The sequence below is a fragment of the Aotus nancymaae genome, unplaced genomic scaffold, assembly GCF_030222135.1.
Source record: "Aotus nancymaae isolate 86718 unplaced genomic scaffold, 86718_ANA_hifiasm-v0.15.2.pri h1tg000008l, whole genome shotgun sequence".
NCBI lineage: Eukaryota > Metazoa > Chordata > Mammalia > Primates > Aotidae > Aotus > Aotus nancymaae.
This window is the reverse complement of record NW_026988419.1, coordinates 27,119,702-27,144,919: the sequence shown is the minus strand read 5'-3', so window position 1 is coordinate 27,144,919 and position 25,218 is coordinate 27,119,702. Positions and strand designations below refer to the sequence as shown.

At 42.6% G+C, this 25,218-nt stretch overlaps 1 protein-coding gene across 2 annotated transcripts in view; it reads right to left on the bottom strand.

Moving 5' to 3' along the window:
• The window catches only part of CMKLR2 (chemerin chemokine-like receptor 2), a 49,472-nt gene extending 25,371 nt beyond the window's left edge, over positions 1-24,101 (bottom strand). The window contains exons 1-2 of one of the 2 annotated variants that reach the window (XM_064372825.1): positions 24,018-24,101; positions 18,605-18,702 (exon numbers count right to left, since the gene is read on the bottom strand). The gene's annotated coding sequence lies outside the window, so the exon portion shown is untranslated. The remainder of the gene's footprint in view (positions 1-18,604; positions 18,703-24,017) is intronic. The other variant, XM_064372826.1, reaches the window with a different exon arrangement.
• Between the last annotated feature and the right edge of the window lie 1,117 nt (positions 24,102-25,218).

The window sequence follows — 25,218 nt, the reverse complement described above, 5'->3', positions numbered from 1 at the left end:
TGAAAACAAAACCTTCCCAAACAAGAATATTGTACCTCCCTCATTCCTTCCACAGAAAAGAACCAACTGAAATCATTGGTGTTTCTGATTCGTTTAAGTATGGCAAAGTCTTACTACCTTTTTTCCCCCAGGAAATATTCTATTCAAATATTTCAGATTTTGAGTGAATCAGACTTATGTAATCATTCTGCCCTTGGGGCTTTCTGTCCATCTAAAGATGCTAGAACCACCCTAATGAGTCACAGTTCATAAAATGTAACATCTGTGAGAGAAGGTTATAAACATCAGCAGTGCCCAAAACAGCTGTAGAATTTTAGAAGAAACAGAATTTCCACTTCCCAACTAGTTATTCATATTTAAGTTGGCATAACTAGAAAGCAGAGAGAGAGAGCATTTGTGCATATAGCCCAAACCCCCTTTTCTTTTCTCCTTTTTTCCTTGAGAAAGAGAGACACAGGCTGGGTGCAATGGCTCACGCTTGTAATCCCAGCACTTTGGGAGGCCCTGGTGGGCAGATTACTTGAGGCCAAAAGTTTGAGACCAGCCTGGCCAACATGGTGAAACCCTGCCTCCACTAAAAATACAAAAAATTATCCGGGCATGGTGGTGCATGCCTGTAATCCCAGCTACTTGGGAGGCTGAGGCACAAGAATTGCTTGAGCCTAGGAGATGAAGGTTGCAGTGAGCAGAGATCCCACCACTGCATTCCAGCCTGGGTGACAGCACAAGATTCTGTCTCATTTAAAGAGAGAGACAGAAAAAAAAAGAGAAAGTGTGTGAGTGCGAGCATATGCATGAGAAAGAGTGCAGGGAGGGAAAGAGGCAAAGGAGAGAGGGAAAAGATACTGATTCAATGGTAAAATACATGACCTTAAAATATAAAACATATTTTGGGAGCTCTTTTCTTAGCCTCTTTTTTTTTTTTTTTTTTGGTGAGACAGAGTTTTGCTCTTGTCTCGATCTCGTCTCAATCTCGGCTCCATCTCGGCTCACCGCAACCTCCCACTCCCGGGTTCAAGTGATTCTCCTGCCTCAGTCTCACAAGTAGCTGGGATTACAGGCATGTGCCACCACATCCAGCTAATGTTTTGTACTTTTAGTAGAGACCGGGTTTCTCCATGTTGGTCAGGCCAGTCTCAAACTCCTGACCTCGTGATCCTCCCGCCTTGGCCTCCCAAAGTGCTGGGATTACAGGTGAGCCACCGTGCCCGGCCCTACGACATCTTTTCTGCATATCTATTCTCTAACCAGTGGTAGAAATGAAAGGGCAAGAACCACTTCAGATACCTCTTGACAATTTTGTAAATTGCTTCTGGACACAAAGAGTACATACCAATAGCTGTATAGTAAGTCATTTTAATTTACTTAATCTTTCTTTCATAGTTGATATTAACCACCTTGTCCCAGAAGCAAAGGTCTTGTACTTGAGGGAAATGAAAGTGACCTTCTAAAGGCCATTAAATATGGTGGGTCATAGAAAGGACAGACATAGGTACAGATCTGCACTGTCTATGGTCTCAATACTTTAGATAATTCAAAAGCCAAGTACACCTCCAGGTATTCAAGTTCAAGAAAATAGTTACAAAATATCTTGACACATATGTATACCAGTAATACAATATATCTTCATGGAAACATAACACAAGCATTTTTTCTTTTTATGTTTCTATTTTATTTCTATAGAGATGGGATCTTGCTATGCTGCCCAGGCTGGACTAGAACTCCTGGCCCAAGAGATTCTCCCTTTAAGCCTCTGGAGTAGCTGGGATTACAGGCACGCACCATCATACCTAATAGGCAGTTCATTTCCGACAAGGAACTTGGAAGGAACATAGTAAACCACTTGATACAAGAAAATTTTGTTTAAAAAATTCTACTTTTAGAATAATTTCCTGTATCTTTTGTTTTCATCACAGATTTTCTCTAACAAGGCAAAGTCAGACAAAGCATTTTTTTCCCTTTATTTCTTTCTTTCATTCAATTACTATTGTTATTATTATTATTATTATTATTTTAGAGGCAGGGTCTCACTCTGTCTCCAACGTTGGAGTGTAGGGGCATGATCATAGCTAACTGCAACCTCAAACTCCTGGACTCAAGGAATCCACCCACCTTAGCCACCTGAGTAATTGGGATTACAGGCACCCCCATCACTCCTGGCTAATTTTTGTATTTTTTGTGGAGATGAGGTTTCACCATGTTGGCCAGTCTGATCTCAGACTTCTGACCTCAAGTGATCCTCCGAAAGTGGTGGGATTATAGGCGTGAGCCACCCTGCTTGGGCAGCATTCACTTATTAAGCAACACCTGCATTGAACTTTACGTCATTGCAATGCAAAGCAAATAATCTTCTCCAACAGGTTTTCCTAGCAGATAATGTGTCTAGGCAGTAATTGCAGACCCTGAATTATTTCCTTAAAATGGATTTCATAATTTTACATTAAAGAGATATGTAATATTGACTAATGGTTTATTTAGTGCCTTTTCACAATGAAAAGGAAGCAAATATAGTGTGCCCCGGTGGGGTCCCAATCAACCATTTTTCATATACATTTCCTTTGGACAAGTACCATTCACCAAAGGCATCAAAGTTAGTGTCCTGTGATGACCTGTTCTGTCATTTAAACATCCTAAATTTCTGCTCAAACACAACCTTTCTCCTTGACCTTGAGCTCAATGTGAGTCAACAACGGGATGTGACAGCTTAAAAAAAAAAAAAAAAAAAAAAGTATTTGCCCTTTGGCTGTCTTGATAGAATTGGAGGAGTGTTTATCCAATTCTACTTGAACTCATCAGACAGCACCTAGGGGTACTTTGTTCTTTTCTAGGAATTACAGTTTAAGAGAAACAACGATAAACAGGAATATGACCAGAGGAGAGAGAACCGGATGGACAGAAACTATATCATGTGAGGAGCACTGAACAAACTGGTGGAAGCTATTTTTCTGGGAAAAGAAAGAGCAGGGTCACATTTTTTCAAATGTCCAAGGGCTGACATTTGAAAGAGGGAACTGTTTAAACTGGCCTCAAAAAATTGAGGGACAGTAATGTTAGCTCAATGTAAGGCAGAGTTTCTTAAAGATTATAGTTGTTAAACATTTAATAAATTAATTAAATGAATTATTTATTCAGTACCTACTATGTATTCTAGGCCCTGGAGAAAGAGCAGGACACAGAACGTATGGAGCTTTCATTCTACTATAAAGCTGTGTCAGAGGATGGTACACTTCTCATGCTTGGAGATGTTTAATGATGCAACCATAAAGTGAGGGGTTTTAAGCAGGAAATCAGACATTACACGGGATTGGACTTACTGATGCCTAAAGTTCAGTCGATGCTGACACCCTAAGGTTCTGTTAGGTTCTACCAAGTTTTTTGGAGGGATGGGGTGACATGGAGGGTATAGAGGACGGGTATGATTTTTGTTTTTTTCAATCTTAAAGCTGTTTGAAAAGGGGTGGAGTCAGATTGGCTAAAGATCATGGGATCACAGCCTTGGTTGTGCGTGTGTGTTTTTCCCCTTTGTTTTTAAAAGATGGGTCTCACTCAGTTGCCCAGACTGGCGTGCAGTGGCGCAATAATGGTTCACTTTCAACCAGCTGGGCTCAAGCGATTCTCCTGCTCAGCCTCCTGAGTAGCTGAGACTGTAGGCACGCCACCACATTCCGCACTAGCCTTGCTAAAGCTGGATGGCTTCCATAGGTATTCGCCCAGGGCGCCCGCCTCTTAGGGCTGGGGATGGGGGGGGGGAGGGTGGCGGCAGCAGTTGCGGGGGGCGGGGTTTCAACCCACCCAGGTCAGGCGGCCAGCTTACTTTACCACAAAATAGGAAAACTCTGCTCTTCTCAGTGCCTCAGTCCACATGGCACTATGGACCTCAGATGCTGCTGCCCCTCAAGGCCCGTCACCCCTCCACCCACTGTGCCCACTCCAGCGCGTTTCCTCTCCTGTAACAAACACCTCCCAAACTCACCTTCTACCCTAGTTCTTTCCTGCTACCAAATCGACCTCCTCCCTCCTAGACACCATGTTTTGTGCCCCTTTGTAGCCACAAACTTGAACCTAGCTGCATTTGAAAGAGCCCCAGGCTGGCACAGTGGCTCCCACCTGTAATCCCAGCACTTTGGGAGGCGAGGCGGGCGGATCACTGAGGTCAGGAGTTTGAGACCTGACCAACATGGTGAAACCCTGTCTCTACTAAAACTACCAAAAAAAAAAAAAAAAAAAAAATTAGCCAGGCGTGGTGGCGCATGCTGTAGTCCCAGCTACTCGGGAGGCTGAGGAAGGAGAATCACCTGAACCGGCACCCGGGAGACAGAGATTGCAGTGAGCTGAGATCGCGCTACTGCACTCCAGCCTGGGTGACAGAGCAAGACTCTGTCTCAAAAAAAAAAAAAAAAAAAGCCCAATATCTGTGTCTTGCACTAATTACAAATCATGTCCATAGCCCACTCCCCAACCTCCACCTCCAGGGGATGATTGGGGGCTGAAGATTGCATTAATTTCCAATGGCCAGTGGTTTAATCAATCATGACTAAGTAATGAGCCACCGTAAAAACCAGAGCTTCCGGTTTGGTGAACACGCGGAAGTCCTGGAAATGGTGGCGCGCCCAGAGGGCATGGAAGCTCCGCGCCCCTTCCACAGACCTTGTCCCGTGCCTCGCTCCCATCTGGCTCTTCTTGAGTTTTGGCCTTTGTAGTAATCTTGTGAGTACACCATTTTCCCGAGTTCTCCGACCTGATCTAGCAAACTAATGAATGTGAGGGGTGGTAGTGGGAAACCTGATTTATATTGTATTTTAGAAGAATAGGTAACGACCTGGACTTGTAATTGGCTTCTGAAATGGGGGCGGTCTTGTGTAAAGAAGCCCTTGATCTACGTGGGTCTGCGCTATCTCCAGGCAGAAAAGGTCAGAACTAATATATATATATATATATATATTTTTTTTTTTTTAACTAAGTTTCGCTCTTGTCGCCCAGGCTGCAGTGCAGTGGCGCGATCTCGGCTGACTGCAACCTCCGCCTTCTGGGTTCAAGCGATTCTCTTGCCTCATCCTCCCGAGTAGCTGGGACTAAGGGCGCGCGCCACCACACCCGGCTAATTTTTCTATTTTTAGTAGAGACAGGGTTTTACCATGTTGGCCGGGATGGTCTCCATCTCCTGACCTCGTGATCCACTCGCCTCGGCCTCCCAAAGTGCTGGGATTACCGGCGTCAGCCACTGTACCTGGCCGAACTGAGTTAATTTTTAGGACACCAGTTTATGTCCAAGCCTGGCAAGGTGGCTTATGCCTGGAATCCCAGCCAGGCAGAAGATTGCATGAGGCCAGAAGTTCGAGACCTATTTGGACAACATAACAAGACCCAGTCTCTAAATCACGTTTTTTTTTTTTTTTTTTTTTTTTTTTTGAGACTGAATGTTGTTCTATTACCTAGGCTGGAGTGCAATGGCAGGATCTCGGCTCACTGCAACCTCTACCTCCTGGTCTCAAGAGATCCTCCCACCTCAGCCTCCTGAGTAACTGGAAGTACAGGCATGAGCCACCTGTCTGGCTATTTTTTTTTTTCTTTTTTGAGATGGGGTGTCACTCAGGCTGGAGTGTAGTGGTGCGATCCTGGCTCACTTCAGCCTCCACCTCCCCAGGCTCAGGTGATCCTCCCACCTCAGGTTTTGCATTTTTGTAGAGATGGGGTTTCACCATGTCACCCAGGCTGATCTTGAACTTCTGGACTCAAGCAATCTGCCCATCTTGGCCTCCCAAAGTGCCAGGATTACAGGCATGAGCCACCAAACCTCGCCTCTAAAATTTTTTTTTAAGTTAGCTGGATGTGATCATGCATACCTACAGTCTCAGCTACTTGGGAGGCTGAGGCAGAAGGATCACTTCAATCTAGGAGTTTGAGGCTGTAGTGAGCTATGATCCTACCACTGTACTCCAGACTAGGCAGACTAGACCAGACCTCACAGTCTCTTAAAAAAAAAAAAAAAAGAAAAGAAAAAGCTGGTCACAGTGGCTCAGGTTTGTAATCCCAGCACTTTGGGAGGGTGGGCTGGGAGGATCACTTGAAGCCAGGAATTTGAGACCAGCCTGGGCAACATGGTGGGACCTCCTTGTCTCTACAAAAAAATTAGCCAGGCATAGTGGTGCACACCTGTAGTCTCAGCCGCTTCAGGAGCTAAGGTGGGAGAATTGCTTGAGCCTAGGAAGTCTAAGATCCAGTGAGCAGAGATTGCACCACTGCACTCCAGCATGGGTGACAAAGAGAGACCCTGAATCAAAAATAAAAATTAAAAAAAAAAAAAGAAAGAAAAGAGTTAGAGAATTGCTTGGTGTGGGAAAAACTCTCTAACCTGGTGGAAGAAGTATTGAGAATATTTGAGTATAGAAAAATGTTTATCCCATCATATACTCAGTATATATAACCTATTACTCTAATTTTCTTTTCTATCTCAAGTCCCTTCCAATTTCCTATCTTCCTTCTATTTCTAGTGTCCTTCTAGTTCCTATGTTCTTTTCTTTTCCTTTTTTCTAGAGACAGGATCTTGCTCTGTCACCCAGGCTAGAATATAGCGGCCTGATCATACTTAATTGCAGCCTCAACTCCTGGGCTCAAGTGATCTGGCCTCAGCCTCCCAAGTAGCTGGGGCTCCAGGCATGTGCCACCACACTCAGCTTAGTTCCTGCTTATTTATTTATAGGTACTGCTTTGCACATTTTTCTCAGCCCAGCATAGATACTAAATCAAATACATTGATCAAGCTTGTCATATAAATGTTTTGGTACAATCAGTTCCTGTTCTTTCATCAGTGATCTAGGGAACTGGAGAAGAAACCATGAGTAAACCGTTCTAGGTTTGTTGTATGAAAGACCAAGATAGTATATGTTAGGGCATAGCACAGTGTCCAGATCATAGTAAGAGCTCAATAAATGTGCAATATCATTGTTATGACTTTACTTGCTTGATCCTTTCATTAGAGTGTATTATGAAATATTTCACATGCCTTACATGACTTCGTTGAAATGTAGCAAATTCTCGGGCTTCTAGATAATTTAATGATCAATGGCTCTAATCAGAGAGCTCATTTGATAATACTATTTGTGGTTACTTTTTTTTTTTTTTTTAAGATGGAGTCTTGCTCTGTTGCCCAGGCTGGAGTGCAATGGTGTGATCTCGGCTCACTGCAACCTCCACCTCCTGGGTTCAAGCAATTCTCCTGCCTCAACCTCCTAAGTAGCAGAGATTATAGGCATGAGCCACCATGCCTGGGTTGTGGTTACTTCTGATGGCATTTTGGATCTAGGTTTCATCCAAAGAGAAAATATCAGCGGAAAGACTGCTGTGAGCAACAAAATAATGGTTTCCTGCTGTTACAGTAAAGCTACACTGTGTTCATTCCATCTCTGACAAAGTGGCACATTCTGATCCTGTGATAATGTTCCACCAAAGGAGTTTATTTATTTTGCAGCAAAAGATTTGTGTAGATGAGTTCATTTCTTGTGATGAATATCAGTATAACATAACCAAGCTACTTGCTATGATCTCACTGACCTGCTATAATCCAACTGGCCAAAGAAGCAATCAGTGGTTTGTCTTAGCAAGAGATATATTTGATTTGTTTATTCTCTTAAGTTTGATGAATATATCGTTTACTGCTTGCTTGAGAAAAAAGTAAAAACAAGTGCTCATCATGTGGGAAATTACTAAAGAGCATCCAGTGATTCTGAGCAGATTCTATTTACCATAGCTAGAAAATGCCTCTTTATTTTAAAAAATCTATCTTTATTTAAAGGCTGAAAGATGTGTGAATATTCTTGTAAGTGTTCAAGTAACAAGTTAAAAAGCTAAACATTTTTTTTAACTTCCTGCATTTTGGGAAATCTAACATATTTCTGAGGAAGTCTCAAAATACAACTTTTTTTTTTCTTTTTTGGAAACACTCTCTCTCCTGGCTAGAGTGCAGTAGCAAGATCATAGCTCACTGCAGCCTCAAACTCCTGGGCTCAAGTGGTCCTCCCACCTCTGCCTCCCCAGTAGTTGGGACTACAGGTGTGCACCACCAAACCCACCTAATTTTTTTTTTAATTTGGGGTAGAGATGGGGGTCTTACTATGTTCAAGATGGTGATCCTGAACTCCTGGGCTCAAGTGATCTTCCTGCCTTGGCCTCCCAAAGTGGTGGGATTATAGGTGTGAGGTGAAAATGCCACTTTTACACAGTGTTAGGTATATTATCATCCTTCCTACAAGACAAGCAGTTTTCAGTGTGTGCTGAAATACACCCTTCCCCATTCAGCTGCCAAAAATCCAAAAAGAAGATCATGGAGAAATACCATATTTATATATGAAATATCATTCCAGAACAAAGAGTCCCTCCCAGATAAGAGAAAAACCATTTCGTTTTACCATCTGAATTTTCCCCAACTCCTTGTTTGTTGCATGTAAGGAACCTTAGTTAAGTGTGCATTTATATGTGTGTGTTAACAGTAATAAAATCATTCCAAAGGTGGATGATTTTATTTTGAATACAGTTAATAAAATGAGAGTCCCATTGGGGCACAGTGACAAATGGAAAGGCCATATTTAATGTTATCAATACAATTGGGTGACAGAATAAATAATTTATATCAACATGGCATGTTCCATATAGTAACCAAAAATTTATTTGACAAAGCTTTTATCTCCTGAACTTGCTGGTGGTTTTGGAGCTAAAGAGAAAATCACCAGCTCTTCTAAAGCGTAAGTAGTACTTTTAGATATTGCTTCCCTAAATGAACTCTTCCCTGCCTCCACAAACCTATGTCCCCGCCTAAATCAGGGCCTTTGCTCTAAGCTCCTCACTTACTTGTTACTATGAATGTGGAAGCTTATTTCATGGATGTCTGTCTCCCCCAGTAGCCTGTGGATTTGCTTTCCTTTATACTCCCAGAGCCTAGCACAGTGCCTGGCAGACAGTAGGACTCAATAGTGTTCCTTGAAGGAAAGACTATTCAGTAGGCTTTGTTGAAGGCATTCATGTACATGGGCATCTTGGCAATAACTATTTTGTCTGAGAAGGCAAATGTGAACTGGAAAAGAGAATTTATATTCTTATTTATTATCAAATCTATTAGTTCCTGTTTCATTTCTCTCTCTCTCTTTTTTTAATCAAAGGCATTAAAAGAATGTTGAGTACCTAAGAAAGCCAGCTCCACTCCTGGTGTGTTCAATCTGTTCAGCCACTTCCTTAGCCCAGCACTTTTGATTGACAACAGGTCCCATTTCCAGGAAAAGATGATGAGATTTTTCTCTGAACTGGTATGAGGAACTAACAAATACACTATAAACCATTGTCACTGTCATGTATTGCTTATAATTTTTTTTGTTTTGTTTTGAGATAGAGTCTCTTGCTCTGTGGCCCAGGCTGGAGTGCAGTGGCGTGACCTCGGCTCACTGCAACTTCTGCCGCCAGAGTTCAAAGGATTCTCCTGCTCCAGCCTCCAGAGTAGCTGGGACAAGTGTGCACCACCCTACCTGGCTAATTTTGTATTTGTATTTTTATTTAATTAATTAATTAATTTATTTTATTTTTTAAGAGATGGAGTCTTGCTCTATCGCCCAGGCTAGAGTGCATCTCGGCTCACTGCAACCTGTGCCTCCTGGATTCAAGTGAATCTCCTGCCTCAGTCTCCTGAGTAGCTGGGATTACCAGCACCTACCACCATGCCTGGCTATTTTTTTTTGTATTTTCAGTAGAGATGGGGTTTCACCATGTTGGCCAGGCTGGTCTTGAACTCCTGACCTCAGGTCCATCTGCCTCGGCCTCCCTAAGTGCTGGGACCACAGGCGTGAGCCACTGCATCTGGCAATTTTGTATTTTTAGTAGAGACAAGGTTTTACCATGTTGGCCAGGCTGGTCTCAAAACACCTGACCTCAGGTGATCCACCTGCCTCAGCCTCCCAAAGTGCTGGGATTACAGGCGTGAGACACCCTGCCTGGCCTGTTGCTTATAATTAAAACCAGTTGACCTAACTCCACTCAAAGGAAGCAAGTACCAACCACATCTAATTATGTAAGTAGCATTTAACACATACAGTAATACTCAGCATTTCCTGAGTACTTGTTAAGCACAGTACAACGCTAAGCAACTTCACATGCATTGTCACACTGAACTCTCACAAGAATCCTGGGAGGTACTGTTATTATTTCCACGAGGCTAAGAGAGCTTTGGCACTTAGTAAAAGTGGTGAAGACCACACTAAACATCTGGGTCTGTCTGACCTCGGGGTCTTCCTTCTTAACCCCTGCACACACAGTCTCTCTGAGTAATGATTTGTTAAGGTGTTCATCTCTCTTAGTAAGCTAAGAACATCAAGGGCAAGGAATATCTTTTACTCATCCTTGTATCTCAGCAAGGAGCAGAGTGCTCAATAGGTGCTCAATGAATGTCAAGTGAATGAAGAAGGAAGTGCTTTCTCAATCATCAAAACTATTATGTATAGGCTGGGTGTAATCTCAGCAGTTTGGGAGGCAGAGGTGGGAGGATTGCTTGAGTCCAGGAGTTTGAAACCAGCCTGGGAAACATAATGAGACCTCCATCTCTACAAAATCGAAAAAGAAGCCAGGCATGGTAATGTATGCCTGTAGTCCTAGCTACCCAGGGTGGTAGGATCACTTGGGCCTAGGAGGTTGAGGTTGCAGTGAACTGTGATAGTGCTACTGTACTCCAGCCTGGGCAACAGAGAGAGCTGTGTCTCAAAAACAAACAAATCATGCTTACTATGGTTTTAATGTATAGAAATACACAAATGTTTATATAAATGAGAAATATTTACATATATAAATATATGTAACTTTTTTTTTTTCAGACAGGGTCTCACTCTGTAATGGAGGCTAGAATGTAGTGGCACGGTCACATTTCCCTGCAGCCTCCACCTTCCAGGCTCCAGCAATCCTTCTGCCTCAGCTTCCTGTGTAGCGGAAGTATAGGCACGTACTACCATGCCTAGCTAATTTTTAAAATTTTGATAGAAATATGGACTCACTATGGTGCCCAGGCTGGTCTCGAACTCTTGGGCTCAAGCAATTCTCCCATCTTGGCCTCTGAAAGTGCTTGGGCTACAGGTGTGGGCCATGGGGCCCAGTCTCCTATTTTTATTAAATTATTGATTCATTTTTTATGTTAAAGCATAACAAACTGCTATTTTGTTAGATCAAAAATGGTCAAGGTCACAGCCAGGCCCAGTGGCTCACATCTGTAATCCTAACACTTTGGGAGGCCGAGGTGGGTGGATCACTTAAGGCCAGGAGTTGGAGACTAGCCTGGACAACATGGTGAAACTCTGTCTCCTAAGAAAAATACAAAAATTAGCCAGGGATGGTAAAACACACCTGTAATCCAAGCTACTCTGATGGCTGAAGCAAGAGAATCACTTGAACCCGGAGGTGGAGGCTGCAGTGAGCTGAGATCACACCACTGCCCTTCAGCCTGGGTGATAGAGTGAGACTCTGTCTCCTCCTGCCCCCCAAATAGCACTTTTTTTTTTTTTTTTTTTTGAGATGGAGTTTCGCTCTTGTTACCCAGGCTGGAGTGCATGGCACAGTCTCGGCTCACCGCAACCTCTGCCTCCTGGATTCAAGCAATTCTCCTGCCTCAGCCTCCAGAGTAGCTGGGACTACAGGCATGCACCACCATGCCCAGCTATTTTTTTTTTTTTTCGTATTTTTAGTAGAGACGGGGTTTCACCATGTTGATCAGGATGGTCTCGATCTCTTGACCTCGTGATCCACCCGCCTCGGCCTCCCAAAGTGCTGGGATTATAGGCGTGAGCCACTGCGCCCAGCCTCAAATAGCACTTTTTTTGGTTATTTGTTTTTTTCAACTTTTTTTTTTTTTTTTTTTTGAGATGGAAACTCGTTCTGTCACCCAGGCTGGAGTGCAGTGGTGTGATCTCGGCTCACTGCAACCTCTGCCCCAAGGTTCCAGTGATTCTTCTACCTCAATCTCCCAAATAGCTGGAACTACAGGCCTGTGCCACCATGCCCAGCTATTTTTTTTTTTTTTTTTGCATTTTTAATACGGATGGAGTTTCATTTTGTTAGCCAAGATGGTCTCCATCTCCTGACCTTGTGATCTGCCCACCTCGGCCTCCCAAAGTGCTGGGATTACAGGCGTGAGCCACCACACCCAGCCTGTTTTTTCAACTTTGATTTTAAGTTCTAGGATACAGGTTCAGGATGTACAGGTTTGTTACATAGGTAAATGTGTGTCAGGGTGGTTTGTTGCACAAATCAACCCATCACTTAGGTATTAAGCCCAGCATCCATTAGCTATTCTTCCTGATGCTCTCTCTCCCCCAACCGTCCCACATGCTCCAGTGTGTGTTGTTACCTCAGGTGTCCATGTGTTCGAATCATTCAGTTCCCACTTATAAGTGAGAACGTGCCATGTTGCTGTGTATGGTTTTCTTTTTTTGTTTTTTGGAGACAAAGTCTTACTCTGTCACACAAACTGGAGTGCAGTGGCACAATCTCGGCTCACTGCAACCTCTGCCTTCCAGGTTCAAGCAATTATCATGCCTCAGACTCTCAAATAGCTGGACTACAGGTGCACATCACCATGACTGGCTGATTTTTATATTTTTAGTAGAGATGGGGTTTCACCATGTTGGCCAGGCTGGTCTCGAACTCCCAACCTCAGGTGATCACCTGCCTCAGCCTCCCAAAGTGCTGGGATTACAAGCCTAAGCCACCATGCCTGGCCTCATGTTTGGTTTTCTGTTCCTGTGTTAGTCTGCTGAGGATAATGGCTTCTAGCTCCATCCATGTCCCTGCAAAAGACATGATCTCATTCCTTTTCATGGCTGCATAGTATTCCATGGTGTATATGCACCACATTTTCTTTATCCAGTCTATTACTGATGGGCACTTAGGTTGATTCCAGGTCTTTGCTATTGTGAATAGCAAATAGTTTTTTTTTTTTGAGATGGAATCTCACTCTGTCACCAGACTGGAGTGCAGTGGTGATATCTAGGCTTACTGCAACCTCTGCCTCCCAAGTTCTAGTGATTCTCCTGCCTCAGCCTCCTGAGTAGCTGGGACTACAGGCGCATGCCACCATGCCCAGATAATTTTTGTATTTTTAGTAGAGACGTGGTTTCACCATATTAGCCAGGATGGTCTCGATCTCTTGACCTCGTCATCTGCCTGCCTCGGCCTCCCAAAGTGCTGGGATTACAGGTGTGAGCCACTGTGCCTGGCCGAAAATAGCATTTTTATACAGCACAACTGAATAAAGAAAAAGCTCTGTCAACTCTTACTTATACAATTAAGTAAAATGTTTCATTGTCAGATTTTTTCACTCAACTACAGGTTTATCATTATAAGCTCTTAAAGAGAAAGTTTTGTGAAAAATTAAGGATGTCATATCTATAAGCCATTTTTTTTCTAGGTTCAATGATCTAACGTTGATTCAACTTTGTATTTTATTATTTCCATGCCATTAGGGACAATTTGGTCTTAATGAAAACTCAAGCAGGCACATATATATATATATTCCTGCTTAGATTCTCCACCTTTTTCAAGCTGCCAGGTTGTCTACTTCCTTTCAAAATCATTCTCCATGAAGTCTTTTCTTTTTCAGATTAACTCCACCTTTATCCCATGCCTGACCCACCCCCAGTGTTCGTCAAGCACTTGCGTAATGACGATATTTCATGTGTTGATAGTGATCACTTTTTGTTGAAATATTGGTCTCTATTGTATTCAATTATGTAAAGCACTTAACATGGAGGAACTTTACCCAACTCATTCAGTTATTGTTATTACTATTATTATTTTTGAGATGGAGTCTTGCTCTGTCACCCAGACCAGGCTGACCAATATGGTGTCTCTACTAAAAATACAAAAATTAGCCAGGCATGGTGGTGTGTGCCTATAGTCCCAGCTACTCAGGAGGCTGAGACAGGAGAATTACTTGAATTTGGCAGGCGGAAGCTACAATGAGCAGAGATCTCACCACTGCACTCCAACCTGGGCAACAAGAGCGAAAACTCTCTCTCTCCCCCCACCCCCCACCCCCCACCCCAAAAAAAGTATTTCCAGGGCCTCCAGGAGGTGAGTTACATGTGTTTGTATACAAGTCTGCTCCTCTTGGGTGCTAAGTTATGCTGCCATATCACTGGGCTCCTCGTCTTGTCAAAATTGGGTAGAGTTTTAGCATGAAGGGAAGGTAGGAGGCCAGAGAATTACTTTCTCTTATGATATATATACATATTTTTTGTTGTTAGAGTCATCCCAAGATAGGGCTGCTTGTGCTCTGAGATTTTAGTGGAAACAAAACTTTCCATTTTTATTTTTATTTTATTTTTGAGTTAAAGTCTCACTCTGTCGCCCAGGCTGGAGTGCAGTGGCGCCATCTTGGCTGACCGCAACCTCTGCCTCCTGAGTTCAAGCAATTCTCCTGCCTCAGCCTCCCGAGTATTGGGGTTACAGGTGCACGCCACCACACTCAGCTAATTTTTGTATTTTTAGTAGAGATGGGGTTTTGCCATGTTGGCCAGGCTGATCCCGAACTCCTGATTTCAGGTGATCCACCCACCTGGGCCTCCCGGAGTGCTGGGATTACACGCGTGAGCCACCTTTCCATTTTTATTTACGTGCCGCTCTCACACTTCCTTTCCTCTCAGAGGTCAAAGGCTGCGCCAGGCTCCTCCCTCCCAGTAAGTTCTTCCGCTATTTAGGCCAGGAAGGACTTCTGGTAGGTGTGCCCCAGCAGCTGGCCAAAGTCCAGATCTTCTCATCTCACTTGGACCTATGATGGCACAGCAAAACCCTCACACCTTCTCACCTTCCCGTGAACTGTGAGCCTGGATATTTCAGTTCAAATCCAATCCCTTCCTTTTCTGAACTCCATATTCTCTAGGCACTACAGAATTTTAAAACTTCTTAGTTTATGAACTTAATTCTGTGTCCCAGGCAGTACAACTCAAAGCTTTCTGAGGTTAAGAACTTTCCACTAAAATCCCGTGTCTTCTCTCATCACACTGAGGGTTCAGTCAATATTTGCTTGACTGACAATGACAAATACAGGTGGATTTTCTTAGTGAATGCTAAGCACCTCTCCAATGGGGCAAAATATTAGACTTCCAAATAAATAACCCAGTTTTTCAGTTTCCATCTTCCTCTGCCTGACGATGAAGGTGAAAACTGAGAGTAAAACAAAATATTACGACATTCAAAAAGCCGTAACATACCTTATTTATTTGCTTTGTTGAATTCTTTTATCACAAAACAGGTCTTTATTTGCACTTGTCCTGTAGAGAGTTGCTGTTTGCAATGCTTCACACACTCGATTTACATACGCTAGTTGAGTTTGTTTGCTGAATAAAATGCATTAAGACCAAGTTTGGGTAATTGGCTCTCCCCTAGGTCAATTTGCTTTGCCCAGAGATAAACTTTTCTGTAGGTAAAGCCAGGTCCCATTCCTAACCCCTGCCCTTCTCCACTCTATTGAAGGGAGGATCGCATAATTTCTAGTCTGCCTGATTCATGTTATATTTTATTCCTGTTGATACCACTTTCTTTAACAATGAAGAACATTTTTCCACTTATTTGAGTTTCAACAAACTAATCAGAACATAATAAGATCAAGTTCATATTGAAAAATATGAAAACAGAGTCTAAATAGAAGATTTTTTCCCACTAAATATTAAGTACCCATTGTATATGCTAGATAATCCATCATATAGATCACACTGAGGAGTGACTTAATAAGAAGGGGTTAAAAAAAAAATCCAAAAAGGATTTGGAGAGTTTTGGAAGAAATCTTATCCATTTGATTTATTGTAAAGGAAAGGAAGCCAAGGTCCAGAGAGTTTGCTCTGTCTCATGCCATGAGACAAGTTAGAGGCAGAGGTCAGGGATGACTTGGCAAAATCAAAATAACAAGTGTAAAGATATTGTGCAGTCACCTGTAATCCCAGCACTTTGCGAGACCGAGGTGGGCAGATCACAAGGTCAAGAGTTTGAGACCAGCTTGACCAACATGGTGAAACCCCATCTCTACTAAAAATACAAAAATTAACTGGGTGTGATGGCACACACCTGTAATCTCAGCTACTCAGAAGGCTGAGGCAGGAGAATTGCTGGAACCTGGGAGGAGGAGGTTACGGTGAGCTGAGATTGCGCCATTGCACTCCAGCCTAGGCAACAGAGCAAGATGCCGTCTCTCAAAAAAAAAAAAGGTATTGTAGGTATTGTGCAGTTAGAGGCATATTTGGAAATTGTCCAAGTTCAAGAGAGTGCTACGTTACTAATCTTGATTTAACTAGTTATGTCTTTTCTACCTTTTAATTTTGTACTGTAGGTTTTTATTGTGGCATAGTGTCTATTACTTTCATTAAACGTAGCCATACTGAAGTTAATACCACCAAGGAAACCAGGTGAATCAGGACTGTATATTGCCACCAGATTTAAAGGTTTAATTTTGTGGTTTGTGTGGTAATTCAGACCTGAAAAAAAAGTAGATAGTTATTTTCCCCCCCATTTTTTTTTCCCCTAGAGACAGGTCTCACTATATTCACAGGCTGGACACCATCTCTTGGTTCAAGAGATCCTCCTGCCTCAGCCTCCTAAGTTGCTAGGACTACAGGTATGCACCACTGCACCTGGCAATATTATAGAGTTTTAACATTATAAAAATAATGTACGATTAGAGCAAGTTTGGGAAAATGGAATGATTATATTGCCTGAAGCAGTGTAGAACACACCAGTGTGGCATAAAAATTATTTTGAGCAGAAGGGATTTAAGTTCTGAAATCTCTTATCTGCCTAAAAGCAGAGCCTTCCAAAAGAACTCAAGAGAACTTATGTGCCATAGATCCCCTCCCTGGAAGCAATCAGGGAAGACTGACTCATCACCAGAGATGAGAAGTCTTCCACCACACCTGAACAGATATTGTCACTAAAACTCTCATATCACCGGTCTATTCTCCTAAGGACCCGTTTATGCTTCTAAAAAGTCATTTGTTTTCTCATAAGTGCCCTTCTTCTCTTCCATTTCTCCTATTCAGATGGCATATATAAAACAAAACAAAAAAACACTCACATAAAAAAAAAAAAGATCGCATGTAAGCCCCAAATTCTAACTGCCTATCTAAGTCTTTTTTTTTTTTTGAGGTAGGTTCTGGTTGCCCAGGCTGGAATGTAGTGGCACAATCATAGCTCACTGCAACCTCTGAGTCACATGTACTTGGAAACACCTATATCTATGTACATACAATTAAATTTTGTTTTCTCTTGATAATCTTTCTTTTGCCAATTTCATTTGCTGGGCCCTGGTAACAAATCTAAGAGGGAACAGGAGAAGATTTTTCTCCCTGACACATCTATAGCCTCACCATCAGAGTAACACATCTATTATCAGTTTTGCATGATCAATCCTTTCTACTTCACTTACTTTTTACATGATTATAATTCTGGTTAACATGATCTGTTATTAAATATTTATCTCAGGGACATGACAATTAGCGGTAAAGTAACAAATGTAAGACCTTTTATAAGCTAAATGACTTAGATAAAATCATAAAATAGGCCATGAAAAACATAATAATCTAGCATCTGGAAGATGTACAAATATGATGAGAATTATTCACTAAGAATAATTACTTGTAACTTGATACCCAAAGAAAGTTCCCTTGGCCTTTTTTTTTTTTTTTTTAATAAAACAAAAATACCATCAGATTGATGTAACAACAGGTTTGTGGATTCTTGAGTGAATGAGTCTGCCTTAAGTGAAAAAGTCAATTTAAGATCATTATTGCCAGTGAAAATTCTGTTATCAAATGTTATTTGGTTTTCATTAGCTTTCTTTTGGAGGAAAAGATAAAAGCAATTGGTGCTCACAGTTTCTGACTAGAAAAGGAACAATGAAATAGCTGAACCCTTCTCTCCCAGTCTTCCCTGCATTTAGCCATCTATCCCTTGTTGGGAGAGCCTGGATATCAATTATTCTAAAAAGAAATCGAGAGTGAGATTTCAAAAAGGCAACAACAACAAAGAAAGGGGAGAGCACAGCAAACCACAAGCCTTTCATCGTACAAAGCGGGAGCCAGCGTGGGGGAACTGCATTACAGCTCAATTGAGAACTTTTTCCCACCTTGTAATCTAAAGAGGGCATTATCAGTTTTCATCTCAGAGTACCATTTTTTCTCTACTAGTTTCTCAACAGTGAGCCTTCCACAAATGATGTTTGACTATTTCTAGATCACAACTCTTTAAAAGCCAGATTTATGAGCTGTAATTATGTAGGTAAAAAGCTGAGAAAATTACTGAAAGTTCTTCTTTGTCCGCCCACCCCAGCAACATGCTCATTTTCTCTCTTGCAGGGTTTTAGGATTCATCAGCAGCTGTAGTGAACCTTGTAGGATCATCCCTAAACACTTTTGCCAAGACCAAAAATATGAATCTGCAGACAGAGCATTTTGTAATGATCAGGAGTCCTTTCCTTTTTTGCCAGCTAGTAGTTAGTCAAAATGCTGTTTTGTAAATAAATCATCTGCAGGAATCCTCATCAGGTCAGCTCTAAATGTATCAGTTTGAGGAAAACAAACAGGAAAGCACTTACCAGTTAATTTTCTGGGATGAGAAAAGCTATTGTCCCACCAGAATGAAATGGAGAATGGTGTTCTAAACGGCTTCCTTCCTCCTTCCACTGGTATCTGGCTTTTGAAATGACAGTGTAGAGAAGAATGATGTTGGGTTTTGAATGTGGTTCTTCCCTTCCCCCACCACCCTCCACAAAAATTCATCATGCAGGCCGGGCGGGGTGGCTCATGCCTGTAATCTCAGCACTTTGGGAGGCTGAGGCAGGTGGATCACAAGGTCAAGAGTTCAAGATCAGCCTGGCCAACATAGTGAACCCCACCGTGTCTACTAAAAATACAAAAATTAGCCGAGCATAGTGGTGCACGCCTGTAGTCCCAGCTACTCAGGAGGCTGGGGCAGGAGAATCATTTGAACCTGGGAGGTACAGGTTGCAGTGAGCCGAGATTGTGCTACTGTACTCCAGCCTGGGTGACAGAGCAAGACTCCCTCTTGGGGGGGAAAAAAAAGAAAAAAAGAAAAAAAAACTCATTATGCAATCCAGGAAGAAAGTAAGCAATGAACATCTGTACAAATTAATTCTCTCTCCCAGCCTGTGTTTGTGTAACAAGTTTGTTTTTTGAATGGAAATCATTGCTACTAGCAGTTCTGCTGCAGGCTAAAAATCAGTGATGAATGAGGGGCACCCAACCCTTCTTTGTCTGGGTAGGCTTTTGCTTAAGAAGAGTCAAGTTAAATTAACAGAGACGGGCAGGGCACAGTGGCTCAGCCTGTAATCCCAGCACTTTGGGAGGCCAAGGTGGGTGGATCACTGGAGTTGGAGACCAGCCTGACAAACATGGTGAAACCTCGCCTCTACTAAAAACACAAAAATTGCCAGACGTGGTGGCACATGTCTGTAATCCCAGCTACACGGGAGGCTGAGGCAGGAGAATCACTTGATCCTGGAAGGTGGAGGTTGTGCCACTGCACTCCAGCCTGGGCAAACAAGAGTGAAACTCCATCTCGAAAAGAAAAAAAAAAAAAATTAGCAGAGATGGAACGTTCTTCAAATGCATAGTATAAGGCTCATTAGGAGATTTTACTTTCTGGGCTTCAGTATGTCCTGACAGTGAAGAGATGGAATCACATATTAGTTAAGTGTGAATTTTAACTTTTTTTTTTCTTTTTTGAGCCGGAGTCTCACTCTGTCGCCCAGGCTGGAGTGCAATGGTGTGATCTTCAGCTCACTGCAATCTCCGCCTCCCGGGTTCAAGCAATTCTCCTGTCTCAGCCTCCTGAGTAGCTGGGATTATAGGTGCCTGCCACCACATCCAGCTAATTTTTGTATTTTTAGTAGAGACCGGGTTTCACCATATTGGTCAGGTTCATCTCATAGCCAGGCTGTTTTCGAACTCCTGACCTCACGATCTACCTGACTCAGTCTCCCAAAGTGCTGGGATTATAGGCGTGAACCACTGTACATGGCCTGAATTTTAACTTTTTTTTTTTTTTTTTTGAGACGGAGTTTCGCTCTTGTTACCCAGACTGGAGTGCAATGGTGCGATCTCGGCTCACCGCAACCTCTGCCTCCTGGGTTCAGGCAATTCTCCTGCCTCAGCCTCCTGAGTAGCTAGGATTACAGACACGCGCCACCGTGCCCAGCTAATTTTTTGTATTTTTAGTAGAGACGGGGTTTCACCATGTTGACCAGGATGGTCTCGATCTCTTGACCTCGTGATCCACCCGCCTCGGCCTCCCAAAGTGCTGGGATTACAGGCGTGAGCCACTGCTCCCGGCCTGATTTTTTTTTTTTTTTGAGATGGAATCTTGCTCTGTTGCCCAGGCTGGAGTACAGTGGCGTGATCTCGGCTGACTGCAACCTCCGCCTCCTGGGTTCAAGGAATTCTCCTGCCTTAGCCTCCTGAGTAGATGGGATTACAGGCATGTGCCACCACGCCTGGCTAACTTTTTTCTATTTTTAGTAGAAACGGGGGTTTCCCATATTGGCCACGCTGGACTCAAACTCCTGACTTTGTGATCCGCCTGCCTCGGCCTCCCAAAGTGCTGGGATTACAGGCATGAGCCACCTCACCGAGCCTAAAGATTTGATTTTTATCTCTGGTCACCATCTGTGGGCCTGGCAGATGTGAGCCCATCTGTGTACCTAAGGCATGACTCAGAATTCATAAATTCAAAGGATGAGAAGTGTGGAGCATGAAGGTAGACATGCCTTGATGTGGCAGACTTCTCTCTGACAGCTAGCTATCTTTATTTTTGTCTGGTCTAACTTCAGCTTAACCATGTGATATTTGAAACTGAACATTGTTAGGCCGTGAAAGGTCAGCTGCCAGAGAAGCACACGATTTTGTTTTTGTCCACTGTTAAAGACCAAGTCTAAGTCTAGGAAATTCAAAGCAGGAATTCTCATGGTAGGGGTCGGGGGCTAGGAGGTGCACTTTTACAAAGTACAGATATCCCTCTGCCCTGTAAGAATGAATACTCTCTCACACCTACCCGCAATCCCTTGATTCAGTCTTGGCATATTTTTCAGTCTTTTGTGAGACCAGATGAATAGATGTGGTCAGTGAAGGGGGTAGTTACTAGAGATCTGTTAATTTCCATTCCTTTGCATTAGCAGTATTAGTGTTTACTATAGTTCTGTACTATGTTCTGTAATCACACAAAATCACAATTTCACCTGTAAAAGCTATTCCTGAAGAGTATTTCAGGGAGTTACTTTACATGAGTTTATTTTTGGCTGTAGAGCAGGAGGCAATGAGTAGCAAAGAACGTAAAAGGCGACAAGAGAAATGACATTGAACAAGGATTGTCCTATGTGCCAAGCATAGTTTAAGCACAGTACACACTGAAACCCAGGAAAGTGTATGCATTTTTATGTTGCAGTTACCACCTAAAACAGTATTAAAACATATACTTGCTTCACTTTGAAATTAGTCTAAGAAATAATAAATAAAAGGAATAAATATCTCTGCAAATAAGCCTTATAGTTTGATGTATGTTTGAAGAGCTTTCCCTTGATACTCTAAGGCATGACTTGCAGTTGATCCGTTGTGCAAAAGTAGCTGAAGTGCTCAGGTGTACTAGAGATAAGCTACCCACTACCTCTGAGCATTAAGGGTATAGTAGATACCAGCCAGGCTGTTTGGTGCATTGGTTAAGCTGGTGGGTTAGTTAATTGGAGATCTGTTAAGAGAGCCTTTCGTGTAAGTGACAGAGTTGGGGTTTGGTTCCAGATGTTCTAATTTCAAAGATCATTCTCTTAAGAGACTTAACCATTGGGCTATCAATTTCCTTATTGGAAGAGATATTTACAGAATTGAGTGAATGAGAGGAAGGGATAGCAAAACTTCTACCAGGTAGAAGGATTTCAGGACAGTTTTGCCACTTTCTTTTTTTTTTTTGAGATGGAGTTTTGCTCTTGTTGCCCGAGCTGGAGTGCAGTGGCACAATCTCATCTTAACGCATCCTCTCCCTCCCGGGATCGAGCGATTCTCCTGCCCCAGCCTCCTGAATAGCTGTGATTACAGGCACCTGCCATCACTCCTGGCTAATTTTTTGTATTTTTAGTAGGAATGGTGTTTCGCCATGTTGGCCAGGCTGGTCTCAAACTCCTGACCTTGTGACCTGCCCGCCTCGGCCTCCCAAAGTGCTGGGAATACAGGCATGAGCCACTGCACCCAGCCAGTTTTGCCACTTCCTAAAAAATCGTTTGCAGATTTTCTGAAGGCTGTTATGGCTAGTATTTCAATGGGTTTCTTTTTATATATATTATTTTTATTTTTAAAATTAGAGATGGGCCAGGCGGAGTGGCTCATGCCTGTAATCCTAGCACTTTGGGAGGCTGAGGTGGGTGGATCATCTAAGGTCAGGCGTTCGAGACCAGCCTGACCAAAATGGTGAAATCCTGTCCTTACTAAAAATACAAAAATTAGCCAGGAGTGGTGGCGTGCGCCTGCAGTCCCCAGCTACTCAGGAGGCTGAGGCAGGAGAATTGCTTGAACCCAGGAGGCATAGGTTGCAGTGAGCCAAGATTGTGCCACTGCACTCCAGCTTGGATGACAGAGTGAGACTCTGTCTCAAAAAAAAAAAAAATAGAGACAGGGTCTCACTGTGTTGCCCACCCAGGCTGGTCTGGAAATACTGGGCTCAAGTAATCCTCCTGCCTCAGCTTCCCGAAGTGCTGGGATTACAGGCATGAGGCACCATGCCTGCTCTCAAAGGGTTTCTTGACTGGAGAATGTGTGCAAGCAGATCTATCTGTAGGGCCACCTGGGTTCAGAGATGGAAGATACACAATGCTGCTATCATATTATTTTGCGGAATAGGATCTCCCATTTCATACAAATAGCATTTCTCCACTAATGCTTGAAATATCACTGTTAGAAAACTGTTCTTTTGAAGAGATTACATTGTAAAAGAGAAGATTTATATTAACTTAATGAAGCTTTAATTGTAAGAAAGGGTTGGATGATTTTAAGTGGGTCATCCCCTCCCTCCCGTCAACCTCACCAGATAAATTGGGGTCGCCAACTTGGACTTTCACCTTTTGATATCATCAAGGTTAGCATTATTCTTTCTTTCTTGTGTGATGTTAAAATAGCATATTCCCCCAAACATCTAAAAACTCTGATGATAGAAATTTCAGAAATAGACATTTGGGAGAATATTATATAATCAAGTCATATTAATTCTTGTCAATGACCATTTCTAATCTTTTTGTTGTTGTTTGAAAAAACAAACAAAAAAAATCAGTCCAGAACAGAAGCACTGGAAAAGACATATACAAAAGGACATTTTCCTACAAAGAAGCTGATTTATGAATAACAGAAAGACATTTACATTTTTTCCTCCTGTCAGGGTGATGATTATCTTGTGTAAATGCCTGGTTCTTCAGGGTAGGCAGGTTGGAGATACTTGGGGGGCCCTTACTTGGTTGAACTGTGAGGCTAGAGACACAAAAAGCTTTTTGCAGAGACTGAAATGGTCTCACAGTGGCAGGCTCAGTAGCCTTGGGGGTCACAGCAAGCAGCCATGGCAACCCAGCCATACAGGGAAGTTTTCATCCACTTAAACCAGAGAATACTTAAAGGCTTCTGAATGAGGATGAAGCATTGTGCAGATTCTTGCTTCTAATTCTGTTTTGCCCCATGTAAAGTGAGTCTTGAGGATACTTAGTGGGAAAGTCTGCGGAGGACTTAGCTCTCCAACTTTTCCACTAAGATTCCCGAAGTTCTAATTACCTGTGGAAATGTGGGGGAACAGCTTCTGTTTTATATCTAATTTGAGTAAACTTTCACTTTTAATATGCCAAATTCAAATTCAAAAGAGATCCAGATACAAAGCATTTTTAGGTTTTCTTAAGTACAATCTACTGGCTCAGACACATGGCATGCTGGCGGGTGTGAAGCTTTTGGGGCAAAGCAAGCACTCACCTCTCTGGAGTTGCTGGTGCCCGTGGCTGCTGAGGGGAAGGAAGCGCGTGGCCAGAGTTTTCAGGGCTCTGGGCTCTGTCTGAATCCTTGCGGCTTAATGATTTCTCTGGGAAGACGGGTCACAGCTGCCCTGAGTCCAGGAAGAAGTATTTCCTCTCTTTGCAACAAAGGGAGATAAATAATCTTTTAAGTTATTGCCCTGGAAAAGGAAATGTGGTTTGCCAGTGGTTAAGTAAATCTGTTGTACATTAGTTAGTCAACAGCGTCTGGGTGACACCATTGCTGGCCCTGATTCAAAAGAAAGGACTGCTGTGGGCATTCAGGTCACTCCCAACTACCTACTCTAATTATGCTACTTTTCTCATTAAACTGCAGATAATTGTGGCTATGATGTAAGTGTATCTGGATTTTTCCAAAATGCTACTTATTAGGAAAGGAAAAGGATCAGAGAAGACAGCATATTTTCTCAACCTCTTTAAACTTGTTCAGCTGCTGCTTTTGCATTTTTCATCAGGAAATTGGTAGCCTGAAGGCTTACTGCAGCTGTGGATGTATTTTGTTTGTGAAGCAGTGTTTTCTAGAGTTTGAATTAAGTTTCAACATTTAAAAGTCAGGAATCTTAGCCATCTAGATTATCGGCTCCTTATGAAAAAATTAGCAGACCTGGGTACAGTGGGTCTATGTCCCAGCAAGGATACTGTTCGTGGTGTCTGCACAGCGGCTTACTCCCAGCACCACCTGCCTACTTTTGACTTGGCATCGAGTCACAGCTCCACGCCCTCCTCCTCTGTTCTCCTCACTCACGGACACCGTCTGGATCCTCTAGCAATGTGCACTTTCAGTTTTTTTAATCTTTCTAATTTTTTTCCTATTGTGTTTCTTCCAGTTCGGAAAATTGAATATGCAGAATAATAAGTCACTGGGTGCTTATTTTTATTGCATAAGGAACTTGTGATTTGTTCATTAAGAAAATGAATACCCAATGTTTCCATAGTAAAACCTGAATGCGGTATAAAGCACTGTGAAATTAACAAAACCAACCTTGCCGAGCTTAACTATGGAGGCATGACGAGAGGAGGTGTAGCAGGGAGCAGTCCACCTAGGTGTAGGCAATAAGGGGCCTTCTGTCTGTAGAGAATTTAAAAACGATAATAAAACCAAATAAGCCCTCCTGCTTTTTGTTGTAACCATGTGCCAGCAA